General features: G+C 52.2%; 1 long non-coding RNA gene across 1 annotated transcript in view; it reads left to right on the top strand.

Moving 5' to 3' along the window:
- The first annotated feature begins 10,368 nt into the window (after positions 1 to 10,368).
- LOC144247562 (uncharacterized) overlaps positions 10,369 to 18,462 on the top strand; it is a 164,311-nt gene continuing 156,217 nt past the window's right edge. Inside the window, exon 1 of the long non-coding RNA XR_013341201.1 lies at positions 10,369 to 10,452. This is a non-coding gene — a long non-coding RNA (uncharacterized LOC144247562). The remainder of the gene's footprint in view (positions 10,453 to 18,462) is intronic.

Raw genomic sequence — 18,462 nt, 5'->3', positions numbered from 1 at the left:
AGTGTCTATCTTAAATACTGCAGTGTTGACAAGTTCTCTTGACAGAAATTAGGCTAATGTCCCTTACGACTGCGTTAGCTGTAGAAACAAGGCTTTAAATTGAAGCTTCGCAAAGCGCTATTCCAGCGCACTCTCCAAGGCATCTCCTTATTCCAGCTTTTATTACCCAAATTTGTTCTCACTGTGCCTTGGCAGCAGGCTGGCAGGCGGCTCTCTCCATCCATGCTGCTCGTCTCGCAGCTGGGAGGTGGGACCAGCACCTCCCAGAGCTGGCCTGGCCAGTGCTGGCCATGGTCCGCAGCCGAGGGCACCGGGACAGGGTGAGGGGAGCCAGCTGACACACATCGAGCAGAGGTGGGATCCAAGGCAATCAGCTGCACGCCCTGACAGCAGCACGGCGTGTCCTGAAACGCTCCCGCTGGGAGCTGGAGCTGGGAGAAGGGAGTTTGTGCCGTTCATGTCTCATCCTTGCAATTTCTGCACCGAGTTACAGACTCAGAAGCTGAGGATAGGAACAGAGTGCTGAGGCCTGGTCACGAGCACCCCTTCTTGAGCTTCCCAGCCCTCCCCTGGAAGATAGTTTCCTTTTTTGCTCCTTTACCCTCCTCAAGTTGAGCACTTTTAGCCTTCAACTCCTCGTTTCAAACCACAGATTAACCATGGCCATTTTCATCCTCCTGATTCTCACACTGGTGTTGGTCCTGATGGATTATCCCTCCTTCTTGTGTGCCTCCACATTGCCAGGTTCTTTGGTGGCCATCTCATGAGTCCCTGAGAGAGGAAGAGAGGCTCTCTGAGAGTGGCAGATGTGGGAGACACAATGGTTGATGATGTTCTGGAGGTGCTAACCTCCATCATAGTGAAGAAGCCTCTCTCAAAAGGAATTAAATGCCTAAAATTACACAAAACTAATATAATCAATCCTCAGTTCCTTTTGTCATGTTCTCAGTTCTCCTGGTCAGCTGCCTTGTCCTTCTCTGCCTGCATCCTGCATTGATTTTCTCTGAATTAGCCAAGCCTTCAGCATCCGAGATGGGCTTTCTGGAGTAAAAAATAGACCTGAGGAATGAAAATTATTGAATGGATTGTAGCATTGGCTTGGGGATAAATAATGTAGTGAGTTGGAGAGGCATTAAAAGTGGCTTTTGTAAATAAGCTTCTCATGGATGTTGACTTGGGGACATGGTGAAACAAAGGTCGCTGCAGTGTCTCTGCAGCCTGGTGTGCCATTTGAGAGATGAAATATCAGAGTGTGGCTGGATATCTTTGGTGTCTCTGTTTCTTCTACTCAGACCTTTGTGGGATTAACTCTCTAAACTGCTGCACTTCACGGACTTCAAGTCCAGTATCAGAAGAAAAAGTAAATCAAATGCCTCGTATTGAATCCTGAGCACATGGTTCCTGCTGCAGCCAGGGCTGTGGGAACTCTCTGCAGTGCCTGCTTGCAGAGAGTTTGCTGCCTTCTCAGCAAACCCTGGGGAGAAGGGTTTGCTGAGAAAGTGAAAACGTGTTGTGCCCACTCTACAAACGGATGACCCTTCTTCTTCCTGCCCTGTGGTTATTGTTTTCCTGGTGTTTGCTGCGGTGGCACTGCCAGGCAGAGCAGCCCTCCCAGGAGGGCGGAGCACTTGTTGGAGGAGCTTTTTGCCATGGGAAGCATTTCCCTGCAGCAGCAGCAGCAGCAGCAGCAGCAGATACACCAGCAGATGTTGCAGCAGTGCCTCCATCAGAGGCACTGTATTTCCCTCCAGAGCCCTCCTGTGACCTCTCCTTCTCTGAGATCCCTCCTCCCCAGGCACCTCGCTGGCCTCCACCTTCTCTTCCATCACTCTGAGGTTTCCAGGGGGCCCAGGCACCTCATGGGAGGACCACACTGTGCCCTGTGTGTGACAGCCACCCCTCCTGTCCTCGTGGTTCCCTTGCACGAGAGGGATGAGGTTTGGTGTGTGTTCAGCAGGCAGCTGGCTCAGCTCTGGGCACAAGGCTGAGCCACGTGTGCCATCATCATCATTGTCACCTTGGCTGCCAGCGAGGGTGGGTGGCAGTCACAGGGACCTGCTCTGGCACTGCCATCCAGGGCCCTGCCTGTCCCCATGGGCTCACCTGCCCCTCCTTCCCTCTCGCTGCAGAAGCCAAGCGGATTTGGCAGGTGGATGAGGAGTGAGCCCAGCCCAGCCTCTCGGGTGCCTCTGGTTTGAATAGCAGCGTTCAGAGCACTCAGCACCAGCTGATCAGCTGGGAGAACATAAATCCCAGAGCCACAGGAGAGCCCTGGCTCAGGGAAAAGGGCCACTCACAAGCATTGCCCTGCCCAATATCCAAATGGAATGGTGCTTTCACATCTCTAATCAAGGGTTACTTAGTGGGGAGCCCCTTCCTTGTGAGACTTTGTTCTCTGCTAGCTGTGGATTGAATCACAGGAGGAGGGATTGGATTCTGGCATCATTTTAAAAACGTTTTCATTCTGTTTGCTGAAGGGAACAAATTACAGAGAAGACCTCTCAGCACTGTGACAAAAGAGTGGCTCTAAAGCTCTTTTCAGCCAAACAAGTGTTTGAGCTGAAGGCCTGATGGATGGTGCTTAAAGATGTGGTTATTGCAGCAAGGCTGGCATTAAAAATCACAGGGTGCAAGAAAATTCTCCCAGTGTTACTGTGGGGGTGTGTCTCTCTGTAATCCTGGTGTGAGGAGCCCTTAACACCCTGAATCCACCCAGTGAGCTCTGTGGCATCAGCCACAGGAGAGCAGTAGCACAGCAAGCACCAGTGGGTTGCTTCTCTCTTGCTAAATGTGAAACTGCAACGGGATCAAGCCCTTTTGGGGTGGCATCTCTGCCTGTGGCAGGAGGGCCGAGGCTGGATGATCTCTAAGGTCCATTCCAACCCAAACCATTCCATAATTCTTTCCCTGCCCCTGTTCAAGTGGGGTTCAAGTCCAGCAGAAAGTAGTGCTGCTGCTTTGGGAGCTGTGAAGAGCCTGGGCAGGAACAGAGCTGCTGTTGGGATGTATCAGAACAGGGTGGCTTTGGGGCTTTCCCAGGAATGCCTTTGCTGCCAGCAGCAGTGCTGGGTGTTGAACAGGGGCCAGATTTACCCTTGGCAAGCTTGAAAGCATTTCAGATGGCTTCTGTCCCTGCTCCACTGCAGCACGAAACAAAATCAGTGTTGGAGAAGATGTTGTACTTAGACATCACTGTTTTGACAGGTTGATTTCCAGGATGTTTATTAACATACTTGGAATGTCACGGAAGGGTTTGTCAGGTAAACTGACCAACTGAAGTTCTTCCATGAGATTTCCTTGGTTTTGTTGAGGTGCTTCATTCAGTCTCTCAACAGTTCATCCCATTCAGGCCTTTCTGGAAGAGCCTCTGTGAGGCGGCTGGGGGATCAGGCCCTGCCTGCTCCCTGTGAGTCTGGGTGCCCTGGGAGGCAGAAGGAAGCAGCAGTGCCAATTGTTTGCTCATGCTCTAAGGACAAAACTCCTCTCTTAGGGTTTCCTCTGCAATCCTGGAAGGAAGGACATCTCTGTCCTTGTCATCCCTCTGGGCAATGATCAAACATAACAGCAGCATGAAACCAGGCTGGCACCACCAGGGCTGGTCACTCACAGGCAGAGGCTGCCCCAAGCTGGGCAGTGCCTGGGAGAGGTGGCACCATGGCACTGGGCATGGTGCATCACCCCAGGGGTTCATCCTGCATCCCATCCCCTGCAGAGCTCATGCTTAAGGGACACTTTATGAACATGGACAGCAGACAGTGATTTTATAGAAGAGTTTTGTCTGTAATTAATTGCAGTAGGTAGCAGAGCCCCTGCTGTCACTGGTTACCTGAGGAATTGACAGGCAGTGGCCAGGCTGGTGTTTCTCTGAGGAGATGCTGCACTCAACAGGCAGCTGTGGCTTCCCAGCAGTACAGTGGGAGGAAGAGCTGCCCAGGGAGTGGATTTGTAAAGTATTTCATCCAGCGTCACAGGAGTTTGTACTTGGGATGTGCACACAGATGTCTGAGCTTCCTCCCTGCCCGAGGTGGGGAATGCTGGGGGTGCTAGGGCAGCTGCTGGGGGAGCTTCCAGGCCTGGTGCTCTGAAACATCTCCACCAGCTATCAAGAGGAGGTGACATAGAAAATATTAATGACATTTTCCAGTGGCACTTAATTGGGAGGAGCAGTGAGTGTCAGACAGTGAACTAATGCAAAAGGCTATAGCTGATTGAAAAAGAGAAAGAAATAAAATGAGATTCAGGCTCTGGGCTTCTTCTTCCCATCAGTAATCCATGTCTTTCTTACCTGTGCCTGCTACATGTCTTTCTTTTGTGTGTAAAAATATTCTGTTTTGAAGTAACAAACAATCTGGAGAGTGGTAGGACTTGCCTTTGTAGGAAAGAAAGGAAAAAAACCAGAGTCAGGCTTTGCTACTTCCTTGCTCAGCAGCTCTAACCAGAGTCTGGGTGTGAGCTGAGCCCCCCAGACTGGGCCTGGCTCCTCTGTTTTCCTCTGAGCACCCTGGTGTGGGACATCCCATCCACCCGGGCACAGCTGGAGGCAGGCACAGTGTCCCCTGTGTGTCACCAGCACAGGATGCCCTGGCCTCAGCCAGTTCCCCAGCATGGCACTGGTGGCTCCTGGAGCTGGGGATGCAGCTGTGGGGAGCTCTGCTGCTCCCTGGGATTTGTCTCCTGGTAGTTTTTAGTCGTTATTTTATTAATGGAGAGGTGCGGTGCCACCAGATAAGTTATTATGGATGCTCTGGCAGTGTGATTATTTCAGTTCTGCAGCACTGCCGGTGTGTTTTGCTGGAACATTCACATATTGATTCCAGATTCCTTTGTTGCCTGTACTAGAAAGAAAGTCCCTTTTCCCTCACTCCCTGCGTGGAGAGAAACAAAGAGTAAAGGAAGGTAGATGTTATCTGAGGCTTGCTCACATACCAAGGTAATTTTTGAGAGCTGCAGAGCCACTTACGGACTCATAACTTGGGCTTGTTTTCAAACCCTTGATAGATTTTTGAATTCTCTACCAATGCCAAACAAGGATGCTCACTTGGGGATAAGCTGGGGACCTGCCTCAGCGAGCTGGATCACCCTTGTTCTGCTTGCCCCAGCTGCCACGGGGACAGGGTGGTGCTGCAGGGGGACAGTCTCGTGTCCCTCTTGGGCTCCTCTTGGTGGGCAGTCAGTGGCTGGGAGCTTTGTCCAAGGGGTGGGGACGGGACGGGACGGGACGGGACGGGACGGGACGGGACGGGATGGGATGGGATGGGATGGGATGGGATGGGATGGGATGGGATGGGATGGGGAAGCCACTGCAGTGAATTACCGCACAACCTTGGTGGGAGGTTTGCAGGTCAGTGTGTGATGTACAACTTCCCAACCTGTAGCTGTGCAATGAGTTGGGGCTCAGCCCTGTCCCCATGCTGGAACACAAACTCACTTGTGGAATATGGAATAATGTGCTGGAAAGGAGCTGGGCAGGATGAGAGCTTTCTTCTTTAGTGAGGAGACACAGCTGGTCATTTGATTGGTCTAGAAGAAGAGAGATGGGGTTCTTTGGATATCACTGTGTGCTGCATATTCCACACAGCAGCCCTCTGCTTTTAGTAATGTGGTGCACAACGTACCTGATCCTCCTGGTGGAAGCATGTCCTGTTTTCCATTTGTTTATTAATTTATCATCTTGTTTTTAGACTCTGCAAAGCTTGATATTGGTATAGAGCCTGGGAAACGTGCACAGAGCAGAGTAACAGATAGTTGTGATTTGGTTACAAGGCAATAATTTAAGTGGACAGGTTTAGCTGATAACATAAAGCACATGAGAGAAATCGCTTTGGTTTGTAAATGTCAGCAGAGCCCCTGCAAGGGAGCTGCAGCCTGGTGCTGCTGCTCCAGCCAATATATTATAAGGAGATATAAACAGATGTCTGAAAAAATCTGGCTGACCAAGATTAAAAGAATGGGGCTATAAATTAAAGTCTTCCTCGGCGTCTCTTTAAGCAACTTTATGGACAGAGTGCATCCAGTGAAACAGTGCTAATGCTCAGAGGGACCTCCAGGTGCTTTGGGCTGCAGAGGCAGCACCCAGGGGTGGGGACAGCTTGTGGGGACAGCAGTGTCAGTCGGAGCTGGCATGGGAGACCAAAGCCTGTCCTGGTGCTTCTGCAGCTGATAAAGGGATTAAATCAGGAACAGGAATAACACCATCCCTGCAGTGTCGCCACAGGATCAGTGTCTCCTGCTTGGAAAATAAATGCTGTCGCTCTGCTTTGACATTTATTCCCAATAAAGACCTTGTCATTTGTGCAGTGACAAGGGTTTTATCCTCTGGGTACTTTACCTGTTGGACTGTCGCTGTGGGACTGTCTTTTTGGCTGCAAGGCAGCTGAGTGAATGAGGTACACGTGGGTGACACGTTCCCAGCAGAGGCACTGGGAGCTCTGCTCAAACCCTGAGGCTTTCTCTCAATCCATCATCCCAAGGCAATGCAATAACACCTATTCAAACTGAGAGCAGGTTCAGATTGGATATTAGGGAGGAATTGTTCCCTGGGAGGTGGGCAGGGCCTGGCACAGGTGCCCAGAGCAGCTGTGGCTGCCCCTGGATCCCTGGCAGTGCCCAAGGCCAGGTTGGACAGGGCTGGAGCAGGCTGGGACAGTGGAAGGTGCCCCTGCCATGGCAGGGGTGGCACTGGATTAGCTTTAAGGTTCCTTTCCACCCAAACCATTTGGGGATTCTGTGATCTTATTTTTAATTTATTTTAATTTATTTTTGTTGTAGTTAAAAAAATCCCAAGAGTGGGATATTTTTTAAGGGGTCCAAACAATTTGTGGGGGCAGGAGTTTGCTGCTTCCCCCTTCACAGCTGGAGCCCTTCTGGCAGGTTTGTGAGGGGATCTCACAGCTATTTCTGCTCACTTGTAGTTGATTTAGAGCTGGGAAATTAACTAGAATGGAAACTCTCCTTTCCCTTTATGAGGAGCAAGGGATGAGGTCTGGCAGCTGTAGGATTTGCAGCTCTCAGGGATGAGGGACCATTCTGTAACACATCTATGCAGTGCCTACCTGTGGATACAAATCTTTTATTTGTCTGAGGTGTCAAGGAGAAAAATGTTTTAAAATGCCTTAAATAAAAATGTGGTTTTTGTATTTTTTAATTGACTTTCATTTCCCAAGTGCACCTTAATGCAAACAATAAGTAAAAAATTAATTTCTCTTGGGAAAAAGCTATTAACAAAATGATTCTGTTTTAGCAGCATGTGAAGCTGTGTAATTGCTTACACATGTATTGCTCCAGTGTGTGCTCCCAGTTGTTGAATAGTATCAAATTATAGGAATCAAAGAGAATCAACTATTTTTAAGGGAAATGTCTAGAAGCTGCATACTGAAACATGATTAAAATTCAGGATTTCCAGCTTACTCATCGAAATCAGCAATTTTAATCACATTATGCAAGTCAACCCACCCTCAAACACATTTTTGACTTCAAAATACCCCAAACTAAATAAGACAGAAGACCTTCCTTGAACAGCTGTAACATTTTTAAGTGTCAATGTCAATATTTTTGTTGAAAACAGAGATGTTTTTCATGGTTTATTTATTAAAGCAGTGCGTTTGTCCTGCTGTGCCATGAACCTGGGCTACTGTGCTGAGCAGGGAGGGAAGTCCCTGGAGCACCAAGAGCTGCTTAAACACATTGGGGTTGTGAGTTTTGCTCTGGGGTTCGGATGCTCTTGGTTACATCTCGTTTAGTGTGCCAAGCAGGAGCAGGAAGGGTTTGTGCCTTGGCTGATGCAGTTTCTGTGATTTGGCTGTGCTGGGTGTGCAGCTCGTGAGCACCAGGCCTGGGTTTGCTTTTATTTCCTGCTTGCTGATGTGACACATGAGTAATGCGATGATTGACTCTCACAATTAAAAGGCAAATATCATATATATATATATATGTAAAGAGAAGTTTTATAGCTATGTTTTACCCCCTTGTGCTGTTATCAGGGGTGCCCTGGGTTTGGGATATTTGGGAGGGGTGGCTCGTTGCTGTGGCAGCACCTGAGCTCCAGTCAAGGTGTCAGAAGTGATCTCCAGCACTGGACAGAGCAGGAGGAGTCGATAGACAGAACTTTGGGGGGATAAAGGGTTAAAAGGTGAAACCTCCATTGTGTGGATGAGCACATGGTGGGAAAATCCTCTGCTCCCAACACTAATATTTTCACTATTCAGCCTTCTGCTGTGTTTTTTATAAGGTTTAATAAACCTTTGAAACTTTTTGGAAGCGAATAGCGTTTCTCACACTGAGAATAGGAATTTGAGGGCTGGACTCCCCAGCCCCCCACCCTTCTGGAGCCTGCTCCTGTGCTTTCCTTTTGGGTGATTCCCTCAACGGGATTCCATCCACCTCCTTCCTCTCCCCTGGCAGGCGGGAGGCTGATGTGCCTGGATGCACCTGGAGCTGTGCTGTGCTCCCTGTCAGGGCCATTCCTGGCTGTGTGACAGCCCAGAGCTGCTGCAGCCACTGCTGGGGCTGTGACTGGTGACACAGCCAGGAAAGCCTTGAGCTTTGTGGGGAGGCAGCCAGCTGCCCTGGCTGTGCCCCTGAGCACCTTGGTGTCTGCAGAGGAGGGATTGTCCTCCCGATCCCCTCCTGCCTCCTGCTCAGCACGCTTTGGCATTTCATCCTACAGCAGCTTAAAGCTCATCTCCTTCCACCTCCCTGCCGTGGGCAGGGACACCTCCCACTCCACCAGGGTCTCACTGGCTGTGCTGGCAGAGCCCTGTGCAGGTGCTGCCCGAGCCAGGGACAGAAGATGTGGTGCTGCCCTTTTCATGGAGATCCTACAAACTCCTCTCTGATCAGCACGTCCCAGCTCCACCACCAGCAAGGGGCACAGATTGATGATGGCACCAAATTCCTGCAGAGCCCAACTTCTCAGCGTGGGAGGATGCTCCCATAGATAGACAGAGATTAAAGGTCCTGTGTATCACAAGTTTAAGGAGCAGGAGGAGGTTGGGACCTGTCCATGGAAAGCACTCCAAGTGTGGAGGAGGCACATCTAGCCTGTCCTCCCCTAAAATGGGGAAATAATCACACCTGTCCTCTCACATGTCCAACCAATGCAATTTCCAGTAGGCAGGACTGATGGAGAGAAAGAGAGCCTGCCAGAAATGCAAACCTTGTTTTAGTAGGAAATCCTCCAATATGGATTTTCCTGCATTTTCTAAATGCATTTATACCTACTGGATGACTACAGGCTTTGAAATGTTTCTGTCTGAATTGTCACAAACATCCCAGTCTTACATATGAAGTACCAGGTCCTTTGATCAGGGAAGTGTCTCTGTGGTCTTGAACAGGGAGGGATCAATCCAGTTGTTCCTGAGACCAGAGCTTTTTGTCTGGGAGTACACGCATTTATTCTACAAAATAATTACCCTTGTCTTCACTTCTCTTTGGTAGGAGATGCTCCCTGTCTCCTGCAAGCTGTTACTCTATCCCAGGTATTTTTTTAGGCAAAAGGAAGAGAGAAAGGAAAGGCTGAATAAGGAATCCTCAGGAGGGAGGAGGGTGAGCAGCTGTGGTCTGTCTGTCAATCTGTGAGCAGCTCTGTGGCTGTTCAGCTGCAGCCTCGCTGTCCTGGGCAGGCAGAATTCCTGCATTAAGAGAAGAAGAAATGCCATCAAGAAGTAGCAACCAAATCTATCCTCCTCTTCACCCCAGTGTAGGGCTGGCCATTGAGATGTGTTTGTGGTGAACTGGTGAAAACCACTCTGAATTTCCAATCTTTTCTGAATTTAAATCTGAAGCTTAATGTATTCTGTATATTTTTGTTGGCAGATAGTAGTGATCATAAATTCCTTTTAATAAAGTATTTCCACACCAGCACAGCCTTGATGTGCAGCGTACCTGGCTGTACTCTGCGGGATGCTTTGATTTCCCTCTGGCAGCTTCATTTTATTCTGTCTGCCCCAATCAGTAATAATTCCCCTTTCTCCATGAAGCCTACAAATCCACTCCGGGTGTGGAGTTTTAGTGCTCTCCTAGGACCTGGGCAAGAAGAGAGGAAGGAACCAGTGTCTGCTTGGCTCAGGGTTCCACCGGTACTGTGGATCAGAGCCAGCCTGGCAGCAGAGGGACAGCTTTGGTGGCTCCGGTGGCATTTCTGGGGAAGGAAAAGCAACACCTTAGGGGTGTTTCAGGATGGAAACGGCATCAGTAGAGAATAGCCCACTCCTCAATGTGTGGGATGAAAGTTTTCCCCCTTCCCCCAGGGAGGAGCATGTTTCTTCAGCTCCCAGTTGTCCCCAAAGCTGGAGCAATGCAGCCCTCTGAAATAACGTGACCTTTGTTTGTAGGTCAGGCTGTTCCTGCAGGGTCACACGTGCAGCTGAACCTGCAGACAGGAGAGAGAGAAGCCAAGCTCCCAGACAGAGAAAATGGGGAAAGTGACACGAGAGAAGAGAGAAGAACGAAAAGGTAGACATGCAAAGCTTTGGGTTGGGTGGGCTGTGGGATTGATGCCTTTTATGAGTGGCCAGTGTCCCTGGTGCAGTCAATTACTGCCTCTTGCTGAGACTGGGTTGCTGGGTTAGGAGCTCAGCAGCGCTGACAGCAGAGCCCTGTCCTTGGTGATCCCTTTGGGATGGCAGTGGAAGTGCCCTGAGTGCACATTCAGTGGCACCTTCATGGCTTCTCATGCCTGGGCGCCGAAAGGAAATTGGCACGGTGGCTTCTCTGAATGGCTTTTAGTGCTTTGAAATATCTGCAGCAAGAGGTGTGAAGTTGCTTTCTGAGCCTCTCCCTTGGCATCAGCTGTGAGGGCTGAGGGCTGGCCTGAGCCCGGTGCTGTGTCCCGCTGGGAGCAGCCCCACAGCCTCAGCTGCGCACCGGGCACTGCCAGAGGTCCTGGAGATCACCCCAGCCCTGCAGCCACCTCTGTAAATGGGCTTTAAATGTCAGCGGGTGCTGACTTTGCCCTGGAACCCTTGGTTTAGTTCCTGTGGGGAATTTCTCACCAGGATTGCGTGGGATTAGCCACAGCCCCCTGTGCTGGGGATGCCTGGGCAGTGTGGGGCTCTGAGGGCAGCTGGCCGGGCAGGGGCTGAGCTCGGGGCCCTGTTGGGCTCCTGGCCCCCAGCAGCAGCAGCCACAGGGCCCAAAGCCCCCCGGCCCTGCCCAGCACAGCCTGTCCTGCCCCTGCAGCTGGCCCCCGAGTAGGGGACAGGGGCCAGTGGCCGCTGGCAGCAGCAGCAGTGGGGGCAGGCTGAGGATGCCCTGGCTTGGCTTTTGTCTCTGGAGCAATCCGGGCCCAGGGCAGTGCAAAGCAGGCTGGGGAGCAAAGCCCGGAGCCTTTGGAGGCTGCAAGCCTTAAACACCAGCCCCTGCAGCCCCCCAGATCCAGGTGCCACAGTTCCCAAGGCTGCCATGGCCTTCAGAGCACGAAGGTGGATTTTGCATCCCTGTGGCCCGATGCCGGCTCTTGGGCCAGGAGTCCCCGTGGCTACAGCAGCGAGGGTGGCTGAAGGGTTCCTGCCTGCCTGGGGGCATTGCTGCAGGGGCCAGTGCTGTCAGAGCCCCCTCTCTGCTGGGGACAGCTCTGCTCCTGGGGGCCCTGCCCTGTCCCTGCCCAGGAAGCCCAGCAGTGCCCAGTGCCAGGAGTGGTGTCAGTGGGAGCCCCTGTGCACAGGGACCCCAGCCCCGGGGTGGCCGTGCCAGCCCCCCCAGGCACCTCCAGCCCCGGGAACCCAGAACAACTGGAAACCACAACTGTGCAAACGCTGCCTGTGCCCAAAGGAATTGCAAAGAGAAGTGAGCTTTTAAAAATTAGCAGGATCTCTTCTCCAAAGATCGGCAAAACCTTGGATTTACAAACATGTTTTATTGTAACAATCCTTATAACAGCAACAATCTTCAAAACATATTTACATGGGATCCTATAGCCTAACAAACCTCAAAACGTATATACAGAAAAGCTCTATTCATGAGAACATATTTACAAAGGGGTCACATCTGTGGCCATCATCTCCACCACTCGTGGAGGAAATGGAGCAGCAGCAGTGCAGGACTCTGGTGCCAGCACTGGGCCCAGCTGGGCTGGGACCTGGGCCCAGGGGCTGGCAGGGCTGGCAAGGCTGGCACGGCCCCAGGCAAGCGCAGGGCAGGCCAGGGGTGCTGCTTGTGCCAGCACAATCCAGGGCCCCCTGTGGGCACCGTATCCCCGAGCGGGGCCATCCAGCCCAGCCCCAGCCTGGCGTCAGGGAACACACTCTGCCTGTGGGCAGGGCATGGGAGGCATCTGCTTGTCCTGCTCCTGGGGCTCCATCTTCAGCCAAGGACCATGGGCTCCTCCTCATCCTTTTCATCAACTTCCATTTCCTCGATGGTGTCCTCCTCATCTACTTCCATGTCCTCAGCCGTCTCTTCTGTGTCCACCTCCATCATTTCTTCCCTGTCCAGCACCATGTCCACTTCCATCTCCTCCACGGTGTCGCTGGCAGTCTGCAAGAGGCAGCATAATCTCTTGGTGGGCTTCCTGTCCCACACCAGCCATTCCCACATGGCTGCAGCCTGCCCAAGCAGGGTGCCCGTCCCTGGCCTGGCAGTGTACCTGCACTGGGGCAGCAGTGCACATCCTGCTGGGATTGGCTTCAGCGCAGGCAGCAGGAAAAGCCCAAGCAGCAGCCAGAGCTCAGCACTGACGGGCAGAGCGAAGGGCGAGTGAGCGCTGACCGTTGGCCGCAGGTGAAGTGTCTGCTGTGCTGCGTTCCAGGTCCTGGACCTTCCACCTGGAACACTCTGGGAGCTGTGATGTCACAGAAGTTTCAGGGCCATTCCACATGGGGAGATGGGGACCATGGAATGATCAAATCCTTGAATGGTTTGGCTTGCAAGGGCCCCTAAGGATTATCTGGTTTCAACCTGAGCAACCTGCCACCACACCAGGTTGCTCTGGAGCCTGTCCAGCCTGGCCTTGGATGTTCCTGGGGATGGGGCATGCACAGCCTCTCTGCACTGGTCCCTGTGTCAGGGACAGGCACCCTCACAGTAAAGAACTTCTTCCCATCATCAAATCTCTTCCAACTCTTGCAGTTTGATCCCATTCCCCCTTGTCCTGTCACTGCAGTTTGTTCCTGACAAAGTATGCTCTACCACTTCCCGGTATTTCAGGATGTTCCTGCAGAGTTACACGTGCGGCTGAACTTGCAGACAGGAGAGAGAAAAGCCAAGCTCCCAGACAGAGAAAATGGGGAAAGTGACAGCAGGGAAGAGAAAAGAGGGAAAAGATAAATATGGCAGAATTTGGGTTGGGTGGGCTGTGCGATTGATGCCTTTTATGAGTGGCCAGTGTCCCTGGTGCAGTCAATTACTGCCTCTTGCTGAGACTGGGTTGCTGGGTTAGGAGCTCAGCAGCGCTGACAGCAGAGCCCTGTCCTTTGTGATCCCTTTGGGATGGCAGTGGGAGTGCCCTGAGTGCACATTCAGTGGCACCTTCATGGCTTCTCATGCCTGGACGCCGAAAGGAAATTGGCACGGTGGCTTCTCTGAATGGCATTTAGTGCTTTGAAATATCTGCAGCAAGAGGTGTGAAGTTGCTTTCTGAGCCTCTCCCTTGGCATCAGCTGTGGGGGCTGAGGGCTGGCCTGAGCCCGGTGCTGTGTCACGCTGAGAGAAGCCCCACAGCCTCAGCTGCGCACCGGGCACTGCCAGATGTCCTGGAGATCACCCCAGCCCTGCAGCCACCTCTGTAAAGGGGCTTTAAATGTCAGCAGGTGCTGACTTTGCCCTGGAACCCTTGGTTTAGTTCCTGTGGGGAATTTCTCGCCAGGATTGCGTGGGATTAGCCACAGCCCCCTGTGCTGGGGATGCCTGGGCAGTGTGGGGCTCTGAGGGCAGCTGGCCGGGCAGGGGCTGAGCTCGGGGCCCTGTTGGGCTCCTGGCCCCCAGCAGCAGCAGCCACAGGGCCCAAAGCCCCCCGGCCCTGCCCAGCACAGCCTGCCCTGCCCCTGCAGCTGGCCCCCGAGTAGGGGACAGGGGCCAGTGGCCGCTGGCAGCAGCAGCAGTGGGGGCAGGCTGAGGATGCCCTGGCTTGGCTTTTGTCTCTGGAGCAATCCGGGCCCAGGGCAGTGCAAAGCAGGCTGGGGAGCAAAGCCCGGAGCCTTTGGAGGCTGCAAGCCTTAAACACCAGCCCCTGCAACCCCCCAGATCCAGGTGCCACAGTTCCCAGTTGTCTAGGTTTGACAAGACAGGAGTCTGTGCAATGGAGAAGGTAAACCCCCTCCTTCCTAATTACTAGGATTTTTAAATTAAAAGGCTCTCAGGCAAAGATATGGGGATGGGAGTAACAATTCTTTACTAGGAGAAAACTAGATAACAATTTAGAAAAAGGCAAATGCAATTGGTACACACAAAACTAGTGACAAAGTCCACAACCTGAGGATTCGAGGTGTTGGTAGCAGTCCGGTCGAAATGATAGCTGCTCCTCTTGCAGTGGCTGATGAATTGCCGCTGCAGTGGTGATCTTTAGAAGGGTATAGTTTTCTCTGAAGATCTGGTGGCTGTTGGGCCGGTCTTCCTCTGCGCCGGGGCTGCCTCCGAGCTCCGCCGCCGCCGCCTCACCGCGCTCCAGCTGTTTCTCTGGGAATCCCACTGAAGGAGCTGCTTCTCTGGGAGTCTCGTAAGGAGAGGGAGAGCTGCTTCTCTGGGAATCCCGCAAAGAGAGGGCTGCTCTGTCCCCCAAAAGGTACCACTTTATACAATATAAAAGAGTGCTTGTCTTGCCCCTCTGGGTGGGGCATCTCACAATGGGATGGTTTTATGTTCCCAGCCCTGCAGTGAGTCAGTCAATGGCCCATTAACAAACCATTACCTCTTCGGAGCAAGCCATTGTTCTTGGAAGAGATAACAAACCTGCCCAACCTCCAACAGATGGCAAATAGAATACAAGCTTATTTTACAAACCAGGACATTATCCACCCCTTATTCTATTTCCATCCGCACACAATGAAATCTTACACCCAGTTCTCACTTAAGACCAAGTTTCCCTGTGGTACACAGCAGGTCTCCCCATCCTTCTGCATTACCCACCAAGTGTAACCAGGTCCTTGAGCAAAGACAATCCCACAAATGGGTTGGTCTTTGCCTGAGGTGGGATTAATCCAAACAGTTTTCCCTAAAATACCTTTCATATGTACTACAGGGACCTTATCTCCATCTACTGTGTGTAAGGGTTCTGACTGGGCAGGGCCAGCTCGATTGACAGACCCTCGGGTGTTGACCATCCAGGTTGCTTTTGCCAGGTTAATTTCCCAGTTTCTAAATGTTCCCCCACCAAGTGCCTTTAGGGTCGTCTTAAGGAGTCCGTTGCACCGTTCAACTTTGCCGGCAGCTGGAGCATGATAGGGAATATGATATATCCATTCTATACCATGTTCGCTGGCCCAGGTGTTAATAAGGCTGTTCTTGAAATGGGTGCCATTGTCAGACTCGATTCTCTCAGGTGTGCCGTGTCTCCACAGGACTTGCTTTTCCAAGCCTAAGATGGTGTTCCGGGCAGTGGCATGAGGTACAGGGAAAGTCTCCAGCCATCCAGTGGTGGCTTCCACCACGGTCATCACGTAGCACTTGCCTTGGCGTGTCTGGGGCAGTGTGATGTAGTCAATCTGCCAGGCCTCCCCATACTTGTACTTGGACCACCGCCCACCATACCATAGGGGCTTCACTCTCTTGGCCTGTTTGATGGCAGCACACGTCTCACAGTCATGGATAACCTGGGAAACACTGTCCATGGTTAGATCCACCCCTCGGTCTCGTGCCCACTTGTAGGTGGCATCTCTGCCCTGATGACCTGAGGCATCATGAGCCCATTGAGCCAGGAACAACTCCCGCTTATGGTGCCAATCTAAGTCTATCTTTGACACCTCTATTTTTGCTGCCTGATCTACCTGCTCATTGTTTCGGTGCTCCTCATTAGCCCGACTTTTGGGGACATGGGCATCTACGTGACGGACTTTCACCGTCAGCTTTTCCACTCGAGAGGCAATGTCTTTCCATATATCAGCAGCCCAGATTGGCTTTCCTACACGTTGCCAGTTGGCCTTCCTCCACATTCCCAGCCAGCCCCACAGAGCATTGCCTACCATCCACGAATCAGTATAAAGGTAGAGCTTTGGCCACTTCTCCCTTTCAGCAATGTCCAGAGCCAGCTGAACGGCCTTGAGTTCAGCGAGTTGGCTTGAACCACCTTCTCCTTCGGTAGTTTGTGCAACTTGGCATGTGGGGCTCCATACGACTGCTTTCCACTTCCGGTTCATCCCTACAATGCGACAGGAACCGTCAGTGAAAAGAGCGTAGCAGGTCTCCTCTGCTGGTAGTTGGTTGTATGGTGGAGCCTCTTCAGCCCTTGTCACTTGTACCTGCTCCTCATCATCAGTGAGACCAAAGTTTTCACCTTCTGGCCAGTTCGTAATTATCTCCAAAATCCCAGGGCGATTCAGGTTTCCAATACGGGCGCGCTGAGTGATGAGGGCAATACATTTGCTCCATGTGGCGTCAGTGGCATGGTGGGTAGAGGGAACCTTTCCTTTAAACATCCACCCCAGCACCGGTAGTCGGGGTGCCAGGAGGAGTTGTGCTTCTGTGCCAATTAGCTCGAGGCGGCTTGAACTCCTTCAAAGGCAGCCAAGATTTCCTTCTCTGTGGGCGTGTAGTTGGCTTCAGACCCTCTGTAACTTCGGCTCCAGAATCCCAGTGGTCGGCCTCGAGTCTCCCCAGGCACTTTCTGCCAAAGGCTCCAGGACAAGCCATGGTTCCCGGCTGCAGAGTAGAGCACATTCTTGACCTCTGGTCCCGTCCTGACTGGGCCAAGGGCTACAGCATGAGCGATCTCCTGCTTGATCTGGGTGAAGGCTTGTTGCTGCTCAGGGCCCCAGTGGAAATCATTCTTCTTTCCGGTAACCAGATAAAGAGGGCTCACAATCTGGCTATACTCGGGAATGTGCATTCTCCAGAAACCTATGGCACCCAGGAAAGCTTGTGTTTCCTTTTTGCTGGTTGGTGGGGACATAGCTGTGCTCTTGTTGATGACCTCAGTGGGAATCTGGCGCCGTCCGTCCTGCCATTTCACTCCCAGGAACTGGATCTCTCGGGCAGGTCCCTTGACGTTGCTCTTCTTGATGGCGAAGCCAGCTTCTAGTAGTATCTGGATGATCCTCTCACCTTTCTCAAACACTTCTGCTGCTGTGCTCCCCCACACAATGATGTCATCAATGTATTGCAGGTGTTCTGGAGCCTCACCCTTTTCTAGTGCAGTCTGGATCAGTCCATGGCAGATGGTGGGACTGTGTTTCCACCCCTGGGGCAGTCGGTTCCAGGTGTACTGCACGCCCCTCCAGGTGAAAGCAAGCTGAGGCCTGCATTCTGCTGCCAGAGGAATGGAGAAAAACGCATTAGCAATATCAATGGTGGCATATCACTTTGCTGCCTTGGACTCCAGCTCGTACTGGAGTTCCAGCATATCCGGTACAGCAGCGCTCAGCGGTGGAGTCACTTCATTTAAGCCACGATAGTCCACAGTCAATCTCCATTCTTTGTCAGATTTGCACACAGGCCAGATGGGGCTGTTGAAGGGTGAGTGGGTTTTGCTGACCACCCCTTGGCTCTCCAGCTCCCGAATCATTTTGTGGATGGGGATCACGGCATCTCGATCCGTCCGATACTGCCGGCGCTGCACTGTCGAGGTCGCAATTGGCACGCGTTGTTCTTCCACCCTTAGGAGTCCTACTGCAGAGGGGTTTTCTGACAGTCCAGGCAAGGTGTTCAATTGCTTAATGTCTTCTGCCTCTACAGCGGCTATTCCAAAAGCCCACCTGAGTCCCTTTGGGTCTTTGTAATAGCCGTTCCGGAGGAAGTCTATGCCTAGGATACATGGAGCATCTGGGCCAGTCACTATAGGATGTTTCTTCCACTCCTTCCCAGTCAGGCTCACCTCGGCTTCCACCAGAGTCAATTGTTGTGATCCCCCTGTCACACCAGCAATGGAAACAGGCTCTGCCCCCACATGTCCTGATGGTATCAGAGTACACTGTGCACCAGTATCAACTAAAGCATCATATTTTTGTCGCTCTCATGTGCCAGGCCATCGGATCCACACTGTCCAGAAGATCCGGTTTTCCCGTGCCTTTCCCTGGCTAGAGACAGGGCCCCTCTAACACTGGTTATCATTCCTTTCCTGGGCATACATACTAGAGGTGCCTTCAAGGAGGTCTGACAGATCGTACCCACAAGCTTGGTCACGGGAGGTTGAGGCTACCTTCACTTTGGTGGAACTCCCCCGGTTAGAGTTTCCCTCCTTGGGTTGACGGACCTGTGCTGCCAGGACAGAAGTGGGTTTCCCATCCCACCTCCCCATGTCTTCCCCATGGTCACGCAGGAAGAACCACAGATTAGCCCTTGGGGTGTACCCTCTCTCTCTAGCTGGGGATTGCTGGG

This window comes from Lonchura striata, chromosome 27 (assembly GCF_046129695.1).
Source record: "Lonchura striata isolate bLonStr1 chromosome 27, bLonStr1.mat, whole genome shotgun sequence".
NCBI lineage: Eukaryota > Metazoa > Chordata > Aves > Passeriformes > Estrildidae > Lonchura > Lonchura striata.
The sequence above is the reverse complement of the archived record's forward strand: the minus strand, read 5'-3'. Positions and strand labels throughout refer to the sequence as shown.